This window comes from Punica granatum, unplaced genomic scaffold (assembly GCF_007655135.1).
Source record: "Punica granatum isolate Tunisia-2019 unplaced genomic scaffold, ASM765513v2 Contig00576, whole genome shotgun sequence".
NCBI classification, from domain to species: domain Eukaryota; kingdom Viridiplantae; phylum Streptophyta; class Magnoliopsida; order Myrtales; family Lythraceae; genus Punica; species Punica granatum.
The window spans coordinates 18154-32167 of NW_022204423.1; the positions used below are offsets into that span (position 1 = coordinate 18154).

The following is a 14014-nucleotide window of genomic DNA, read 5'->3' on the forward strand; positions in this document are numbered from 1 at the left end:
AAACGAAAGAAAAAAAGTATCGAGTGCATTTCACAACGAACCTCACGCCTTTTGCGAGTGAGCACGTGCCCAAAACATTAACCGTAACGATGGGATTCCCGTCCAACGTCGGACAGTTTCCCGAGCAGCAAAAAAAAATTAAAAGGAGGGGTGCAACACGAGGACTTCCCAGGAGGTCACCCATCCTAGTACTACTCTCGCCCAAGCACGCTTAACTTCGGAGTTCTGATGGGATCCGGTGCATTAGTGCTGGTATGATCGCACCCGTCAACCTTTGCGCTCGAATTCACTTTGTTCCTCCGTAGAGCTAATGAAAAAAAAATGCAAAAATGATCGCAGAAACGAAAGAAAAAAAGTATCGAGTGCATAGCACGTGCCCAAAACATTAACCGTAACGATCGGATTCCCGTCCAACGTCGGACAGTTTCCCGAGCAGCAAAAAAAATTAAAAAGGAGGGGTGCAACACGAGGACTTCCCAGGAGGTCACCCATCCTAGTACTACTCTCGCCCAAGCACGCTTAACTTCGGAGTTCTGATGGGATCCGGTGCATTAGTGCTGGTATGATCGCACCCGTCAACCTTTGCGCTCGAATTCACTTTGTTCCTCCGTAGAGCTAATGAAAAAAAAATGCAAAAATGATCGCAGAAACGAAAGAAAAAAAGTATCGAGTGCATAGCACGTGCCCAAAACATTAACCGTAACGATGGGATTCCCGTCCAACGTCGGACAGTTTCCCGAGCAGCAAAAAAAAATTAAAAAGGAGGGGTGCAACACGAGGACTTCCCAGGAGGTCACCCATCCTAGTACTACTCTCGCCCAAGCACGCTTAACTTCGGAGTTCTGATGGGATCCGGTGCATTAGTGCTGGTATGATCGCACCCGTCAACCTTTGCGCTCGAATTCACTTTGTTCCTCCGTAGAGCTAATGAAAAAAAAATGCAAAAATGAGCGCAGAAACGAAAGAAAAAAGTATCGAGTGCATTTCACAACGAACCTCACGCCTTTTGCGAGTGAGCACGTGCCCAAAACATTAACCGTAACGATGGGATTCCCGTCCAACGTCGGACAGTTTCCCGAGCAGCAAAAAAAATTAAAAAGGAGGGGTGCAACACGAGGACTTCCCAGGAGGTCACCCATCCTAGTACTACTCTCGCCCAAGCACGCTTAACTTCGGAGTTCTGATGGGATCCGGTGCATTAGTGCTGGTATGATCGCACCCGTCAACCTTTGCGCTCGAATTCACTTTGTTCCTCCGTAGAGCTAATGAAAAAAAAATGCAAAAATGAGCGCAGAAACGAAAGAAAAAAGTATCGAGTGCATTTCACAACGAACCTTACGCCTTTTGCGAGTGAGCACGTGCCCAAAACATTAACCGTAACGATGGGATTCCCGTCCAACGTCGGACAGTTTCCCGAGCAGCAAAAAAAAATTAAAAAGGAGGGGTGCAACACGAGGACTTCCCAGGAGGTCACCCATCCTAGTACTACTCTCGCCCAAGCACGCTTAACTTCGGAGTTCTGATGGGATCCGGTGCATTAGTGCTGGTATGATCGCACCCGTCAACCTTTGCGCTCGAATTCACTTTGTTCCTCCGTAGAGCTAATGAAAAAAAAATGCAAAAATGATCGCAGAAACGAAAGAAAAAAAGTATCGAGTGCATAGCACGTGCCCAAAACATTAACCGTAACGATGGGATTCCCGTCCAACGTCGGACAGTTTCCCGAGCAGCAAAAAAAAATTAAAAAGGAGGGGTGCAACACGAGGACTTCCCAGGAGGTCACCCATCCTAGTACTACTCTCGCCCAAGCACGCTTAACTTCGGAGTTCTGATGGGATCCGGTGCATTAGTGCTGGTATGATCGCACCCGTCAACCTTTGCGCTCGAATTCACTTTGTTCCTCCGTAGAGCTAATGAAAAAAAAATGCAAAAATGAGCGCAGAAACGAAAGAAAAAAAGTATCGAGTGCATTTCACAACGAACCTCACGCCTTTTGCGAGTGAGCACGTGCCCAAAACATTAACCGTAACGATGGGATTCCCGTCCAACGTCGGACAGTTTCCCGAGCAGCAAAAAAAATTAAAAAGGAGGGGTGCAACACGAGGACTTCCCAGGAGGTCACCCATCCTAGTACTACTCTCGCCCAAGCACGCTTAACTTCGGAGTTCTGATGGGATCCGGTGCATTAGTGCTGGTATGATCGCACCCGTCAACCTTTGCGCTCGAATTCACTTTGTTCCTCCGTAGAGCTAATGAAAAAAAAATGCAAAAATGAGCGCAGAAACGAAAGAAAAAAAGTATCGAGTGCATTTCACAACGAACCTTACGCCTTTTGCGAGTGAGCACGTGCCCAAAACATTAACCGTAACGATGGGATTCCCGTCCAACGTCGGACAGTTTCCCGAGCAGCAAAAAAAAATTAAAAAGGAGGGGTGCAACACGAGGACTTCCCAGGAGGTCACCCATCCTAGTACTACTCTCGCCCAAGCACGCTTAACTTCGGAGTTCTGATGGGATCCGGTGCATTAGTGCTGGTATGATCGCACCCGTCAACCTTTGCGCTCGAATTCACTTTGTTCCTCCGTAGAGCTAATGAAAAAAAAATGCAAAAATGAGCGCAGAAACGAAAGAAAAAAAGTATCGAGTGCATTTCACAACGAACCTTACGCCTTTTGCGAGTGAGCACGTGCCCAAAACATTAACCGTAACGATGGGATTCCCGTCCAACGTCGGACAGTTTCCCGAGCAGCAAAAAAAAATTAAAAAGGAGGGGTGCAACACGAGGACTTCCCAGGAGGTCACCCATCCTAGTACTACTCTCGCCCAAGCACGCTTAACTTCGGAGTTCTGATGGGATCCGGTGCATTAGTGCTGGTATGATCGCACCCGTCAACCTTTGCGCTCGAATTCACTTTGTTCCTCCGTAGAGCTAATGAAAAAAAAATGCAAAAATGAGCGCAGAAACGAAAGAAAAAAAGTATCGAGTGCATTTCACAACGAACCTCACGCCTTTTGCGAGTGAGCACGTGCCCAAAACATTAACCGTAACGATGGGATTCCCGTCCAACGTCGGACAGTTTCCCGAGCAGCAAAAAAAAATTAAAAAGGAGGGGTGCAACACGAGGACTTCCCAGGAGGTCACCCATCCTAGTACTACTCTCGCCCAAGCACGCTTAACTTCGGAGTTCTGATGGGATCCGGTGCATTAGTGCTGGTATGATCGCACCCGTCAACCTTTGCGCTCGAATTCACTTTGTTCCTCCGTAGAGCTAATGAAAAAAAAATGCAAAAATGATCGCAGAAACGAAAGAAAAAAAGTATCGAGTGCATAGCACGTGCCCAAAACATTAACCGTAACGATCGGATTCCCGTCCAACGTCGGACAGTTTCCCGAGCAGCAAAAAAAAATTAAAAAGGAGGGGTGCAACACGAGGACTTCCCAGGAGGTCACCCATCCTAGTACTACTCTCGCCCAAGCACGCTTAACTTCGGAGTTCTGATGGGATCCGGTGCATTAGTGCTGGTATGATCGCACCCGTCAACCTTTGCGCTCGAATTCACTTTGTTCCTCCGTAGAGCTAATGAAAAAAAAATGCAAAAATGATCGCAGAAACGAAAGAAAAAAAGTATCGAGTGCATAGCACGTGCCCAAAACATTAACCGTAACGATGGGATTCCCGTCCAACGTCGGACAGTTTCCCGAGCAGCAAAAAAAAATTAAAAAGGAGGGGTGCAACACGAGGACTTCCCAGGAGGTCACCCATCCTAGTACTACTCTCGCCCAAGCACGCTTAACTTCGGAGTTCTGATGGGATCCGGTGCATTAGTGCTGGTATGATCGCACCCGTCAACCTTTGCGCTCGAATTCACTTTGTTCCTCCGTAGAGCTAATGAAAAAAAAATGCAAAAATGAGCGCAGAAACGAAAGAAAAAAAGTATCGAGTGCATTTCACAACGAACCTTACGCCTTTTGCGAGTGAGCACGTGCCCAAAACATTAACCGTAACGATGGGATTCCCGTCCAACGTCGGACAGTTTCCCGAGCAGCAAAAAAAAATTAAAAAGGAGGGGTGCAACACGAGGACTTCCCAGGAGGTCACCCATCCTAGTACTACTCTCGCCCAAGCACGCTTAACTTCGGAGTTCTGATGGGATCCGGTGCATTAGTGCTGGTATGATCGCACCCGTCAACCTTTGCGCTCGAATTCACTTTGTTCCTCCGTAGAGCTAATGAAAAAAAAATGCAAAAATGATCGCAGAAACGAAAGAAAAAAAGTATCGAGTGCATAGCACGTGCCCAAAACATTAACCGTAACGATGGGATTCCCGTCCAACGTCGGACAGTTTCCCGAGCAGCAAAAAAAAATTAAAAAGGAGGGGTGCAACACGAGGACTTCCCAGGAGGTCACCCATCCTAGTACTACTCTCGCCCAAGCACGCTTAACTTCGGAGTTCTGATGGGATCCGGTGCATTAGTGCTGGTATGATCGCACCCGTCAACCTTTGCGCTCGAATTCACTTTGTTCCTCCGTAGAGCTAATGAAAAAAAAATGCAAAAATGAGCGCAGAAACGAAAGAAAAAAGTATCGAGTGCATTTCACAACGAACCTCACGCCTTTTGCGAGTGAGCACGTGCCCAAAACATTAACCGTAACGATGGGATTCCCGTCCAACGTCGGACAGTTTCCCGAGCAGCAAAAAAAAATTAAAAAGGAGGGGTGCAACACGAGGACTTCCCAGGAGGTCACCCATCCTAGTACTACTCTCGCCCAAGCACGCTTAACTTCGGAGTTCTGATGGGATCCGGTGCATTAGTGCTGGTATGATCGCACCCGTCAACCTTTGCGCTCGAATTCACTTTGTTCCTCCGTAGAGCTAATGAAAAAAAAATGCAAAAATGAGCGCAGAAACGAAAGAAAAAAAGTATCGAGTGCATTTCACAACGAACCTCACGCCTTTTGCGAGTGAGCACGTGCCCAAAACATTAACCGTAACGATGGGATTCCCGTCCAACGTCGGACAGTTTCCCGAGCAGCAAAAAAAAATTAAAAAGGAGGGGTGCAACACGAGGACTTCCCAGGAGGTCACCCATCCTAGTACTACTCTCGCCCAAGCACGCTTAACTTCGGAGTTCTGATGGGATCCGGTGCATTAGTGCTGGTATGATCGCACCCGTCAACCTTTGCGCTCGAATTCACTTTGTTCCTCCGTAGAGCTAATGAAAAAAAAATGCAAAAATGAGCGCAGAAACGAAAGAAAAAAAGTATCGAGTGCATTTCACAACGAACCTTACGCCTTTTGCGAGTGAGCACGTGCCCAAAACATTAACCGTAACGATGGGATTCCCGTCCAACGTCGGACAGTTTCCCGAGCAGCAAAAAAAAATTAAAAAGGAGGGGTGCAACACGAGGACTTCCCAGGAGGTCACCCATCCTAGTACTACTCTCGCCCAAGCACGCTTAACTTCGGAGTTCTGATGGGATCCGGTGCATTAGTGCTGGTATGATCGCACCCGTCAACCTTTGCGCTCGAATTCACTTTGTTCCTCCGTAGAGCTAATGAAAAAAAAATGCAAAAATGAGCGCAGAAACGAAAGAAAAAAAGTATCGAGTGCATTTCACAACGAACCTTACGCCTTTTGCGAGTGAGCACGTGCCCAAAACATTAACCGTAACGATGGGATTCCCGTCCAACGTCGGACAGTTTCCCGAGCAGCAAAAAAAAATTAAAAAGGAGGGGTGCAACACGAGGACTTCCCAGGAGGTCACCCATCCTAGTACTACTCTCGCCCAAGCACGCTTAACTTCGGAGTTCTGATGGGATCCGGTGCATTAGTGCTGGTATGATCGCACCCGTCAACCTTTGCGCTCGAATTCACTTTGTTCCTCCGTAGAGCTAATGAAAAAAAAATGCAAAAATGATCGCAGAAACGAAAGAAAAAAAGTATCGAGTGCATAGCACGTGCCCAAAACATTAACCGTAACGATCGGATTCCCGTCCAACGTCGGACAGTTTCCCGAGCAGCAAAAAAAATTAAAAAGGAGGGGTGCAACACGAGGACTTCCCAGGAGGTCACCCATCCTAGTACTACTCTCGCCCAAGCACGCTTAACTTCGGAGTTCTGATGGGATCCGGTGCATTAGTGCTGGTATGATCGCACCCGTCAACCTTTGCGCTCGAATTCACTTTGTTCCTCCGTAGAGCTAATGAAAAAAAAATGCAAAAATGATCGCAGAAACGAAAGAAAAAAAGTATCGAGTGCATAGCACGTGCCCAAAACATTAACCGTAACGATGGGATTCCCGTCCAACGTCGGACAGTTTCCCGAGCAGCAAAAAAAAATTAAAAAGGAGGGGTGCAACACGAGGACTTCCCAGGAGGTCACCCATCCTAGTACTACTCTCGCCCAAGCACGCTTAACTTCGGAGTTCTGATGGGATCCGGTGCATTAGTGCTGGTATGATCGCACCCGTCAACCTTTGCGCTCGAATTCACTTTGTTCCTCCGTAGAGCTAATGAAAAAAAAATGCAAAAATGAGCGCAGAAACGAAAGAAAAAAAGTATCGAGTGCATTTCACAACGAACCTTACGCCTTTTGCGAGTGAGCACGTGCCCAAAACATTAACCGTAACGATGGGATTCCCGTCCAACGTCGGACAGTTTCCCGAGCAGCAAAAAAAAATTAAAAAGGAGGGGTGCAACACGAGGACTTCCCAGGAGGTCACCCATCCTAGTACTACTCTCGCCCAAGCACGCTTAACTTCGGAGTTCTGATGGGATCCGGTGCATTAGTGCTGGTATGATCGCACCCGTCAACCTTTGCGCTCGAATTCACTTTGTTCCTCCGTAGAGCTAATGAAAAAAAAATGCAAAAATGAGCGCAGAAACGAAAGAAAAAAGTATCGAGTGCATTTCACAACGAACCTTACGCCTTTTGCGAGTGAGCACGTGCCCAAAACATTAACCGTAACGATGGGATTCCCGTCCAACGTCGGACAGTTTCCCGAGCAGCAAAAAAAATTAAAAAGGAGGGGTGCAACACGAGGACTTCCCAGGAGGTCACCCATCCTAGTACTACTCTCGCCCAAGCACGCTTAACTTCGGAGTTCTGATGGGATCCGGTGCATTAGTGCTGGTATGATCGCACCCGTCAACCTTTGCGCTCGAATTCACTTTGTTCCTCCGTAGAGCTAATGAAAAAAAAATGCAAAAATGAGCGCAGAAACGAAAGAAAAAAAGTATCGAGTGCATTTCACAACGAACCTTACGCCTTTTGCGAGTGAGCACGTGCCCAAAACATTAACCGTAACGATGGGATTCCCGTCCAACGTCGGACAGTTTCCCGAGCAGCAAAAAAAAATTAAAAAGGAGGGGTGCAACACGAGGACTTCCCAGGAGGTCACCCATCCTAGTACTACTCTCGCCCAAGCACGCTTAACTTCGGAGTTCTGATGGGATCCGGTGCATTAGTGCTGGTATGATCGCACCCGTCAACCTTTGCGCTCGAATTCACTTTGTTCCTCCGTAGAGCTAATGAAAAAAAAATGCAAAAATGAGCGCAGAAACGAAAGAAAAAAAGTATCGAGTGCATTTCACAACGAACCTTACGCCTTTTGCGAGTGAGCACGTGCCCAAAACATTAACCGTAACGATGGGATTCCCGTCCAACGTCGGACAGTTTCCCGAGCAGCAAAAAAAATTAAAAAGGAGGGGTGCAACACGAGGACTTCCCAGGAGGTCACCCATCCTAGTACTACTCTCGCCCAAGCACGCTTAACTTCGGAGTTCTGATGGGATCCGGTGCATTAGTGCTGGTATGATCGCACCCGTCAACCTTTGCGCTCGAATTCACTTTGTTCCTCCGTAGAGCTAATGAAAAAAAAATGCAAAAATGATCGCAGAAACGAAAGAAAAAAAGTATCGAGTGCATAGCACGTGCCCAAAACATTAACCGTAACGATCGGATTCCCGTCCAACGTCGGACAGTTTCCCGAGCAGCAAAAAAAAATTAAAAAGGAGGGGTGCAACACGAGGACTTCCCAGGAGGTCACCCATCCTAGTACTACTCTCGCCCAAGCACGCTTAACTTCGGAGTTCTGATGGGATCCGGTGCATTAGTGCTGGTATGATCGCACCCGTCAACCTTTGCGCTCGAATTCACTTTGTTCCTCCGTAGAGCTAATGAAAAAAAAATGCAAAAATGATCGCAGAAACGAAAGAAAAAAAGTATCGAGTGCATAGCACGTGCCCAAAACATTAACCGTAACGATGGATTCCCGTCCAACGTCGGACAGTTTCCCGAGCAGCAAAAAAAAATTAAAAAGGAGGGGTGCAACACGAGGACTTCCCAGGAGGTCACCCATCCTAGTACTACTCTCGCCCAAGCACGCTTAACTTCGGAGTTCTGATGGGATCCGGTGCATTAGTGCTGGTATGATCGCACCCGTCAACCTTTGCGCTCGAATTCACTTTGTTCCTCCGTAGAGCTAATGAAAAAAAAATGCAAAAATGAGCGCAGAAACGAAAGAAAAAAGTATCGAGTGCATTTCACAACGAACCTCACGCCTTTTGCGAGTGAGCACGTGCCCAAAACATTAACCGTAACGATGGGATTCCCGTCCAACGTCGGACAGTTTCCCGAGCAGCAAAAAAAAATTAAAAAGGAGGGGTGCAACACGAGGACTTCCCAGGAGGTCACCCATCCTAGTACTACTCTCGCCCAAGCACGCTTAACTTCGGAGTTCTGATGGGATCCGGTGCATTAGTGCTGGTATGATCGCACCCGTCAACCTTTGCGCTCGAATTCACTTTGTTCCTCCGTAGAGCTAATGAAAAAAAAATGCAAAAATGATCGCAGAAACGAAAGAAAAAAAGTATCGAGTGCATAGCACGTGCCCAAAACATTAACCGTAACGATCGGATTCCCGTCCAACGTCGGACAGTTTCCCGAGCAGCAAAAAAAAATTAAAAAGGAGGGGTGCAACACGAGGACTTCCCAGGAGGTCACCCATCCTAGTACTACTCTCGCCCAAGCACGCTTAACTTCGGAGTTCTGATGGGATCCGGTGCATTAGTGCTGGTATGATCGCACCCGTCAACCTTTGTGCTCGAATTCACTTTGTTCCTCCGTAGAGCTAATGAAAAAAAATGCAAAAATATCGCAGAAACGAAAGAAAAAAAGTATCGAGTGCATAGCACGTGCCCAAAACATTAACCGTAACGATGGATTCCCGTCCAACGTCGGACAGTTTCCCGAGCAGCAAAAAAAAATTAAAAAGGAGGGGTGCAACACGAGGACTTCCCAGGAGGTCACCCATCCTAGTACTACTCTCGCCCAAGCACGCTTAACTTCGGAGTTCTGATGGGATCCGGTGCATTAGTGCTGGTATGATCGCACCCGTCAACCTTTGCGCTCGAATTCACTTTGTTCCTCCGTAGAGCTAATGAAAAAAAAATGCAAAAATGAGCGCAGAAACGAAAGAAAAAAAGTATCGAGTGCATTTCACAACGAACCTCACGCCTTTTGCGAGTGAGCACGTGCCCAAAACATTAACCGTAACGATGGATTCCCGTCCAACGTCGGACAGTTTCCCGAGCAGCAAAAAAAAATTAAAAAGGAGGGGTGCAACACGAGGACTTCCCAGGAGGTCACCCATCCTAGTACTACTCTCGCCCAAGCACGCTTAACTTCGGAGTTCTGATGGGATCCGGTGCATTAGTGCTGGTATGATCGCACCCGTCAACCTTTGCGCTCGAATTCACTTTGTTCCTCCGTAGAGCTAATGAAAAAAAAATGCAAAAATGAGCGCAGAAACGAAAGAAAAAAGTATCGAGTGCATTTCACAACGAACCTTACGCCTTTTGCGAGTGAGCACGTGCCCAAAACATTAACCGTAACGATGGGATTCCCGTCCAACGTCGGACAGTTTCCCGAGCAGCAAAAAAAAATTAAAAAGGAGGGGTGCAACACGAGGACTTCCCAGGAGGTCACCCATCCTAGTACTACTCTCGCCCAAGCACGCTTAACTTCGGAGTTCTGATGGGATCCGGTGCATTAGTGCTGGTATGATCGCACCCGTCAACCTTTGCGCTCGAATTCACTTTGTTCCTCCGTAGAGCTAATGAAAAAAAAATGCAAAAATGATCGCAGAAACGAAAGAAAAAAAGTATCGAGTGCATAGCACGTGCCCAAAACATTAACCGTAACGATGGATTCCCGTCCAACGTCGGACAGTTTCCCGAGCAGCAAAAAAAAATTAAAAAGGAGGGGTGCAACACGAGGACTTCCCAGGAGGTCACCCATCCTAGTACTACTCTCGCCCAAGCACGCTTAACTTCGGAGTTCTGATGGGATCCGGTGCATTAGTGCTGGTATGATCGCACCCGTCAACCTTTGCGCTCGAATTCACTTTGTTCCTCCGTAGAGCTAATGAAAAAAAATGCAAAAATGATCGCAGAAACGAAAGAAAAAAAGTATCGAGTGCATAGCACGTGCCCAAAACATTAACCGTAACGATCGGATTCCCGTCCAACGTCGGACAGTTTCCCGAGCAGCAAAAAAAAATTAAAAAGGAGGGGTGCAACACGAGGACTTCCCAGGAGGTCACCCATCCTAGTACTACTCTCGCCCAAGCACGCTTAACTTCGGAGTTCTGATGGGATCCGGTGCATTAGTGCTGGTATGATCGCACCCGTCAACCTTTGTGCTCGAATTCACTTTGTTCCTCCGTAGAGCTAATGAAAAAAAATGCAAAAATGATCGCAGAAACGAAAGAAAAAAAGTATCGAGTGCATAGCACGTGCCCAAAACATTAACCGTAACGATGGATTCCCGTCCAACGTCGGACAGTTTCCCGAGCAGCAAAAAAAAATTAAAAAGGAGGGGTGCAACACGAGGACTTCCCAGGAGGTCACCCATCCTAGTACTACTCTCGCCCAAGCACGCTTAACTTCGGAGTTCTGATGGGATCCGGTGCATTAGTGCTGGTATGATCGCACCCGTCAACCTTTGCGCTCGAATTCACTTTGTTCCTCCGTAGAGCTAATGAAAAAAAAATGCAAAAATGAGCGCAGAAACGAAAGAAAAAAAGTATCGAGTGCATTTCACAACGAACCTTACGCCTTTTGCGAGTGAGCACGTGCCCAAAACATTAACCGTAACGATGGGATTCCCGTCCAACGTCGGACAGTTTCCCGAGCAGCAAAAAAAATTAAAAAGGAGGGGTGCAACACGAGGACTTCCCAGGAGGTCACCCATCCTAGTACTACTCTCGCCCAAGCACGCTTAACTTCGGAGTTCTGATGGGATCCGGTGCATTAGTGCTGGTATGATCGCACCCGTCAACCTTTGCGCTCGAATTCACTTTGTTCCTCCGTAGAGCTAATGAAAAAAAAATGCAAAAATGAGCGCAGAAACGAAAGAAAAAAGTATCGAGTGCATTTCACAACGAACCTTACGCCTTTTGCGAGTGAGCACGTGCCCAAAACATTAACCGTAACGATGGGATTCCCGTCCAACGTCGGACAGTTTCCCGAGCAGCAAAAAAAAATTAAAAGGAGGGGTGCAACACGAGGACTTCCCAGGAGGTCACCCATCCTAGTACTACTCTCGCCCAAGCACGCTTAACTTCGGAGTTCTGATGGGATCCGGTGCATTAGTGCTGGTATGATCGCACCCGTCAACCTTTGCGCTCGAATTCACTTTGTTCCTCCGTAGAGCTAATGAAAAAAAAATGCAAAAATGATCGCAGAAACGAAAGAAAAAAAGTATCGAGTGCATAGCACGTGCCCAAAACATTAACCGTAACGATGGGATTCCCGTCCAACGTCGGACAGTTTCCCGAGCAGCAAAAAAAATTAAAAAGGAGGGGTGCAACACGAGGACTTCCCAGGAGGTCACCCATCCTAGTACTACTCTCGCCCAAGCACGCTTAACTTCGGAGTTCTGATGGGATCCGGTGCATTAGTGCTGGTATGATCGCACCCGTCAACCTTTGCGCTCGAATTCACTTTGTTCCTCCGTAGAGCTAATGAAAAAAAAATGCAAAAATGAGCGCAGAAACGAAAGAAAAAAAGTATCGAGTGCATTTCACAACGAACCTCACGCCTTTTGCGAGTGAGCACGTGCCCAAAACATTAACCGTAACGATGGGATTCCCGTCCAACGTCGGACAGTTTCCCGAGCAGCAAAAAAAAATTAAAAAGGAGGGGTGCAACACGAGGACTTCCCAGGAGGTCACCCATCCTAGTACTACTCTCGCCCAAGCACGCTTAACTTCGGAGTTCTGATGGGATCCGGTGCATTAGTGCTGGTATGATCGCACCCGTCAACCTTTGCGCTCGAATTCACTTTGTTCCTCCGTAGAGCTAATGAAAAAAAAATGCAAAAATGAGCGCAGAAACGAAAGAAAAAAAGTATCGAGTGCATTTCACAACGAACCTTACGCCTTTTGCGAGTGAGCACGTGCCCAAAACATTAACCGTAACGATGGGATTCCCGTCCAACGTCGGACAGTTTCCCGAGCAGCAAAAAAAAATTAAAAAGGAGGGGTGCAACACGAGGACTTCCCAGGAGGTCACCCATCCTAGTACTACTCTCGCCCAAGCACGCTTAACTTCGGAGTTCTGATGGGATCCGGTGCATTAGTGCTGGTATGATCGCACCCGTCAACCTTTGCGCTCGAATTCACTTTGTTCCTCCGTAGAGCTAATGAAAAAAAAATGCAAAAATGAGCGCAGAAACGAAAGAAAAAAAGTATCGAGTGCATTTCACAACGAACCTTACGCCTTTTGCGAGTGAGCACGTGCCCAAAACATTAACCGTAACGATGGGATTCCCGTCCAACGTCGGACAGTTTCCCGAGCAGCAAAAAAAAATTAAAAAGGAGGGGTGCAACACGAGGACTTCCCAGGAGGTCACCCATCCTAGTACTACTCTCGCCCAAGCACGCTTAACTTCGGAGTTCTGATGGGATCCGGTGCATTAGTGCTGGTATGATCGCACCCGTCAACCTTTGCGCTCGAATTCACTTTGTTCCTCCGTAGAGCTAATGAAAAAAAAATGCAAAAATGAGCGCAGAAACGAAAGAAAAAAAGTATCGAGTGCATTTCACAACGAACCTCACGCCTTTTGCGAGTGAGCACGTGCCCAAAACATTAACCGTAACGATGGGATTCCCGTCCAACGTCGGACAGTTTCCCGAGCAGCAAAAAAAAATTAAAAAGGAGGGGTGCAACACGAGGACTTCCCAGGAGGTCACCCATCCTAGTACTACTCTCGCCCAAGCACGCTTAACTTCGGAGTTCTGATGGGATCCGGTGCATTAGTGCTGGTATGATCGCACCCGTCAACCTTTGCGCTCGAATTCACTTTGTTCCTCCGTAGAGCTAATGAAAAAAAAATGCAAAAATGATCGCAGAAACGAAAGAAAAAAAGTATCGAGTGCATAGCACGTGCCCAAAACATTAACCGTAACGATCGGATTCCCGTCCAACGTCGGACAGTTTCCCGAGCAGCAAAAAAAAATTAAAAAGGAGGGGTGCAACACGAGGACTTCCCAGGAGGTCACCCATCCTAGTACTACTCTCGCCCAAGCACGCTTAACTTCGGAGTTCTGATGGGATCCGGTGCATTAGTGCTGGTATGATCGCACCCGTCAACCTTTGCGCTCGAATTCACTTTGTTCCTCCGTAGAGCTAATGAAAAAAAAATGCAAAAATGAGCGCAGAAACGAAAGAAAAAAAGTATCGAGTGCATTTCACAACGAACCTCACGCCTTTTGCGAGTGAGCACGTGCCCAAAACATTAACCGTAACGATGGGATTCCCGTCCAACGTCGGACAGTTTCCCGAGCAGCAAAAAAAAATTAAAAAGGAGGGGTGCAACACGAGGACTTCCCAGGAGGTCACCCATCCTAGTACTACTCTCGCCCAAGCACGCTTAACTTCGGAGTTCTGATGGGATCCGGTGCATTAGTGCTGGTATGATCGCACCCGTCAACCTTTGCGCTCGAAT

At 47.3% G+C, this 14014-nt stretch overlaps 43 non-coding genes across 43 annotated transcripts; all 43 read right to left on the reverse strand.

Annotated features, from left to right (window-relative positions):
• Nucleotides 1-147: 147 nt before the first annotated feature.
• LOC116191031 lies at nt 148-266 on the reverse strand. Its single transcript, XR_004153150.1, has one exon. It is a non-coding gene; the product is annotated as a 5S ribosomal RNA (ribosomal RNA).
• A 189-nt stretch (nt 267-455) lies between these two features.
• On the reverse strand, nt 456-574 carry LOC116191033. Its single transcript, XR_004153152.1, has one exon. It is a non-coding gene; the product is annotated as a 5S ribosomal RNA (ribosomal RNA).
• Nucleotides 575-764: 190 nt separating this feature from the next.
• On the reverse strand, nt 765-883 carry LOC116191034. The gene has a single exon (XR_004153153.1). It is a non-coding gene; the product is annotated as a 5S ribosomal RNA (ribosomal RNA).
• Nucleotides 884-1102: 219 nt separating this feature from the next.
• On the reverse strand, nt 1103-1221 carry LOC116191035. Its single transcript, XR_004153154.1, has one exon. It is a non-coding gene; the product is annotated as a 5S ribosomal RNA (ribosomal RNA).
• A 220-nt stretch (nt 1222-1441) lies between these two features.
• Nucleotides 1442-1560, reverse strand: LOC116191036. The gene has a single exon (XR_004153155.1). It is a non-coding gene; the product is annotated as a 5S ribosomal RNA (ribosomal RNA).
• Nucleotides 1561-1750: 190 nt separating this feature from the next.
• Nucleotides 1751-1869, reverse strand: LOC116191037. Its single transcript, XR_004153156.1, has one exon. It is a non-coding gene; the product is annotated as a 5S ribosomal RNA (ribosomal RNA).
• A 220-nt stretch (nt 1870-2089) lies between these two features.
• LOC116191038 lies at nt 2090-2208 on the reverse strand. The gene has a single exon (XR_004153157.1). It is a non-coding gene; the product is annotated as a 5S ribosomal RNA (ribosomal RNA).
• Nucleotides 2209-2429: 221 nt separating this feature from the next.
• On the reverse strand, nt 2430-2548 carry LOC116191039. The gene has a single exon (XR_004153158.1). It is a non-coding gene; the product is annotated as a 5S ribosomal RNA (ribosomal RNA).
• A 221-nt stretch (nt 2549-2769) lies between these two features.
• LOC116191041 lies at nt 2770-2888 on the reverse strand. The gene has a single exon (XR_004153159.1). It is a non-coding gene; the product is annotated as a 5S ribosomal RNA (ribosomal RNA).
• Nucleotides 2889-3109: 221 nt separating this feature from the next.
• Nucleotides 3110-3228, reverse strand: LOC116191042. Its single transcript, XR_004153160.1, has one exon. It is a non-coding gene; the product is annotated as a 5S ribosomal RNA (ribosomal RNA).
• Nucleotides 3229-3418: 190 nt separating this feature from the next.
• LOC116191043 lies at nt 3419-3537 on the reverse strand. Its single transcript, XR_004153161.1, has one exon. It is a non-coding gene; the product is annotated as a 5S ribosomal RNA (ribosomal RNA).
• Nucleotides 3538-3727: 190 nt separating this feature from the next.
• Nucleotides 3728-3846, reverse strand: LOC116191045. Its single transcript, XR_004153163.1, has one exon. It is a non-coding gene; the product is annotated as a 5S ribosomal RNA (ribosomal RNA).
• A 221-nt stretch (nt 3847-4067) lies between these two features.
• LOC116191046 lies at nt 4068-4186 on the reverse strand. Its single transcript, XR_004153164.1, has one exon. It is a non-coding gene; the product is annotated as a 5S ribosomal RNA (ribosomal RNA).
• Nucleotides 4187-4376: 190 nt separating this feature from the next.
• On the reverse strand, nt 4377-4495 carry LOC116191047. Its single transcript, XR_004153165.1, has one exon. It is a non-coding gene; the product is annotated as a 5S ribosomal RNA (ribosomal RNA).
• A 220-nt stretch (nt 4496-4715) lies between these two features.
• Nucleotides 4716-4834, reverse strand: LOC116191048. Its single transcript, XR_004153166.1, has one exon. It is a non-coding gene; the product is annotated as a 5S ribosomal RNA (ribosomal RNA).
• Nucleotides 4835-5055: 221 nt separating this feature from the next.
• On the reverse strand, nt 5056-5174 carry LOC116191049. The gene has a single exon (XR_004153167.1). It is a non-coding gene; the product is annotated as a 5S ribosomal RNA (ribosomal RNA).
• A 221-nt stretch (nt 5175-5395) lies between these two features.
• On the reverse strand, nt 5396-5514 carry LOC116191050. The gene has a single exon (XR_004153168.1). It is a non-coding gene; the product is annotated as a 5S ribosomal RNA (ribosomal RNA).
• A 221-nt stretch (nt 5515-5735) lies between these two features.
• On the reverse strand, nt 5736-5854 carry LOC116191051. Its single transcript, XR_004153169.1, has one exon. It is a non-coding gene; the product is annotated as a 5S ribosomal RNA (ribosomal RNA).
• Nucleotides 5855-6043: 189 nt separating this feature from the next.
• On the reverse strand, nt 6044-6162 carry LOC116191052. Its single transcript, XR_004153170.1, has one exon. It is a non-coding gene; the product is annotated as a 5S ribosomal RNA (ribosomal RNA).
• A 190-nt stretch (nt 6163-6352) lies between these two features.
• Nucleotides 6353-6471, reverse strand: LOC116191053. The gene has a single exon (XR_004153171.1). It is a non-coding gene; the product is annotated as a 5S ribosomal RNA (ribosomal RNA).
• Nucleotides 6472-6692: 221 nt separating this feature from the next.
• On the reverse strand, nt 6693-6811 carry LOC116191054. The gene has a single exon (XR_004153172.1). It is a non-coding gene; the product is annotated as a 5S ribosomal RNA (ribosomal RNA).
• Nucleotides 6812-7030: 219 nt separating this feature from the next.
• Nucleotides 7031-7149, reverse strand: LOC116191057. The gene has a single exon (XR_004153174.1). It is a non-coding gene; the product is annotated as a 5S ribosomal RNA (ribosomal RNA).
• Nucleotides 7150-7370: 221 nt separating this feature from the next.
• Nucleotides 7371-7489, reverse strand: LOC116191058. The gene has a single exon (XR_004153175.1). It is a non-coding gene; the product is annotated as a 5S ribosomal RNA (ribosomal RNA).
• Nucleotides 7490-7709: 220 nt separating this feature from the next.
• LOC116191059 lies at nt 7710-7828 on the reverse strand. Its single transcript, XR_004153176.1, has one exon. It is a non-coding gene; the product is annotated as a 5S ribosomal RNA (ribosomal RNA).
• Nucleotides 7829-8018: 190 nt separating this feature from the next.
• Nucleotides 8019-8137, reverse strand: LOC116191060. The gene has a single exon (XR_004153177.1). It is a non-coding gene; the product is annotated as a 5S ribosomal RNA (ribosomal RNA).
• A 189-nt stretch (nt 8138-8326) lies between these two features.
• Nucleotides 8327-8445, reverse strand: LOC116191061. The gene has a single exon (XR_004153178.1). It is a non-coding gene; the product is annotated as a 5S ribosomal RNA (ribosomal RNA).
• A 220-nt stretch (nt 8446-8665) lies between these two features.
• On the reverse strand, nt 8666-8784 carry LOC116191062. Its single transcript, XR_004153179.1, has one exon. It is a non-coding gene; the product is annotated as a 5S ribosomal RNA (ribosomal RNA).
• Nucleotides 8785-8974: 190 nt separating this feature from the next.
• Nucleotides 8975-9093, reverse strand: LOC116191063. Its single transcript, XR_004153180.1, has one exon. It is a non-coding gene; the product is annotated as a 5S ribosomal RNA (ribosomal RNA).
• A 187-nt stretch (nt 9094-9280) lies between these two features.
• On the reverse strand, nt 9281-9399 carry LOC116191064. Its single transcript, XR_004153181.1, has one exon. It is a non-coding gene; the product is annotated as a 5S ribosomal RNA (ribosomal RNA).
• Nucleotides 9400-9619: 220 nt separating this feature from the next.
• LOC116191065 lies at nt 9620-9738 on the reverse strand. Its single transcript, XR_004153182.1, has one exon. It is a non-coding gene; the product is annotated as a 5S ribosomal RNA (ribosomal RNA).
• A 220-nt stretch (nt 9739-9958) lies between these two features.
• LOC116191066 lies at nt 9959-10077 on the reverse strand. Its single transcript, XR_004153183.1, has one exon. It is a non-coding gene; the product is annotated as a 5S ribosomal RNA (ribosomal RNA).
• Nucleotides 10078-10266: 189 nt separating this feature from the next.
• LOC116191068 lies at nt 10267-10385 on the reverse strand. Its single transcript, XR_004153185.1, has one exon. It is a non-coding gene; the product is annotated as a 5S ribosomal RNA (ribosomal RNA).
• Nucleotides 10386-10574: 189 nt separating this feature from the next.
• On the reverse strand, nt 10575-10693 carry LOC116191069. Its single transcript, XR_004153186.1, has one exon. It is a non-coding gene; the product is annotated as a 5S ribosomal RNA (ribosomal RNA).
• Nucleotides 10694-10881: 188 nt separating this feature from the next.
• LOC116191070 lies at nt 10882-11000 on the reverse strand. Its single transcript, XR_004153187.1, has one exon. It is a non-coding gene; the product is annotated as a 5S ribosomal RNA (ribosomal RNA).
• Nucleotides 11001-11220: 220 nt separating this feature from the next.
• Nucleotides 11221-11339, reverse strand: LOC116191071. The gene has a single exon (XR_004153188.1). It is a non-coding gene; the product is annotated as a 5S ribosomal RNA (ribosomal RNA).
• Nucleotides 11340-11558: 219 nt separating this feature from the next.
• LOC116191072 lies at nt 11559-11677 on the reverse strand. Its single transcript, XR_004153189.1, has one exon. It is a non-coding gene; the product is annotated as a 5S ribosomal RNA (ribosomal RNA).
• Nucleotides 11678-11866: 189 nt separating this feature from the next.
• LOC116191073 lies at nt 11867-11985 on the reverse strand. The gene has a single exon (XR_004153190.1). It is a non-coding gene; the product is annotated as a 5S ribosomal RNA (ribosomal RNA).
• A 221-nt stretch (nt 11986-12206) lies between these two features.
• On the reverse strand, nt 12207-12325 carry LOC116191074. The gene has a single exon (XR_004153191.1). It is a non-coding gene; the product is annotated as a 5S ribosomal RNA (ribosomal RNA).
• A 221-nt stretch (nt 12326-12546) lies between these two features.
• Nucleotides 12547-12665, reverse strand: LOC116191075. Its single transcript, XR_004153192.1, has one exon. It is a non-coding gene; the product is annotated as a 5S ribosomal RNA (ribosomal RNA).
• A 221-nt stretch (nt 12666-12886) lies between these two features.
• LOC116191076 lies at nt 12887-13005 on the reverse strand. Its single transcript, XR_004153193.1, has one exon. It is a non-coding gene; the product is annotated as a 5S ribosomal RNA (ribosomal RNA).
• Nucleotides 13006-13226: 221 nt separating this feature from the next.
• LOC116191077 lies at nt 13227-13345 on the reverse strand. The gene has a single exon (XR_004153194.1). It is a non-coding gene; the product is annotated as a 5S ribosomal RNA (ribosomal RNA).
• A 190-nt stretch (nt 13346-13535) lies between these two features.
• Nucleotides 13536-13654, reverse strand: LOC116191079. The gene has a single exon (XR_004153196.1). It is a non-coding gene; the product is annotated as a 5S ribosomal RNA (ribosomal RNA).
• A 221-nt stretch (nt 13655-13875) lies between these two features.
• On the reverse strand, nt 13876-13994 carry LOC116191080. Its single transcript, XR_004153197.1, has one exon. It is a non-coding gene; the product is annotated as a 5S ribosomal RNA (ribosomal RNA).
• Between the last annotated feature and the right edge of the window lie 20 nt (nt 13995-14014).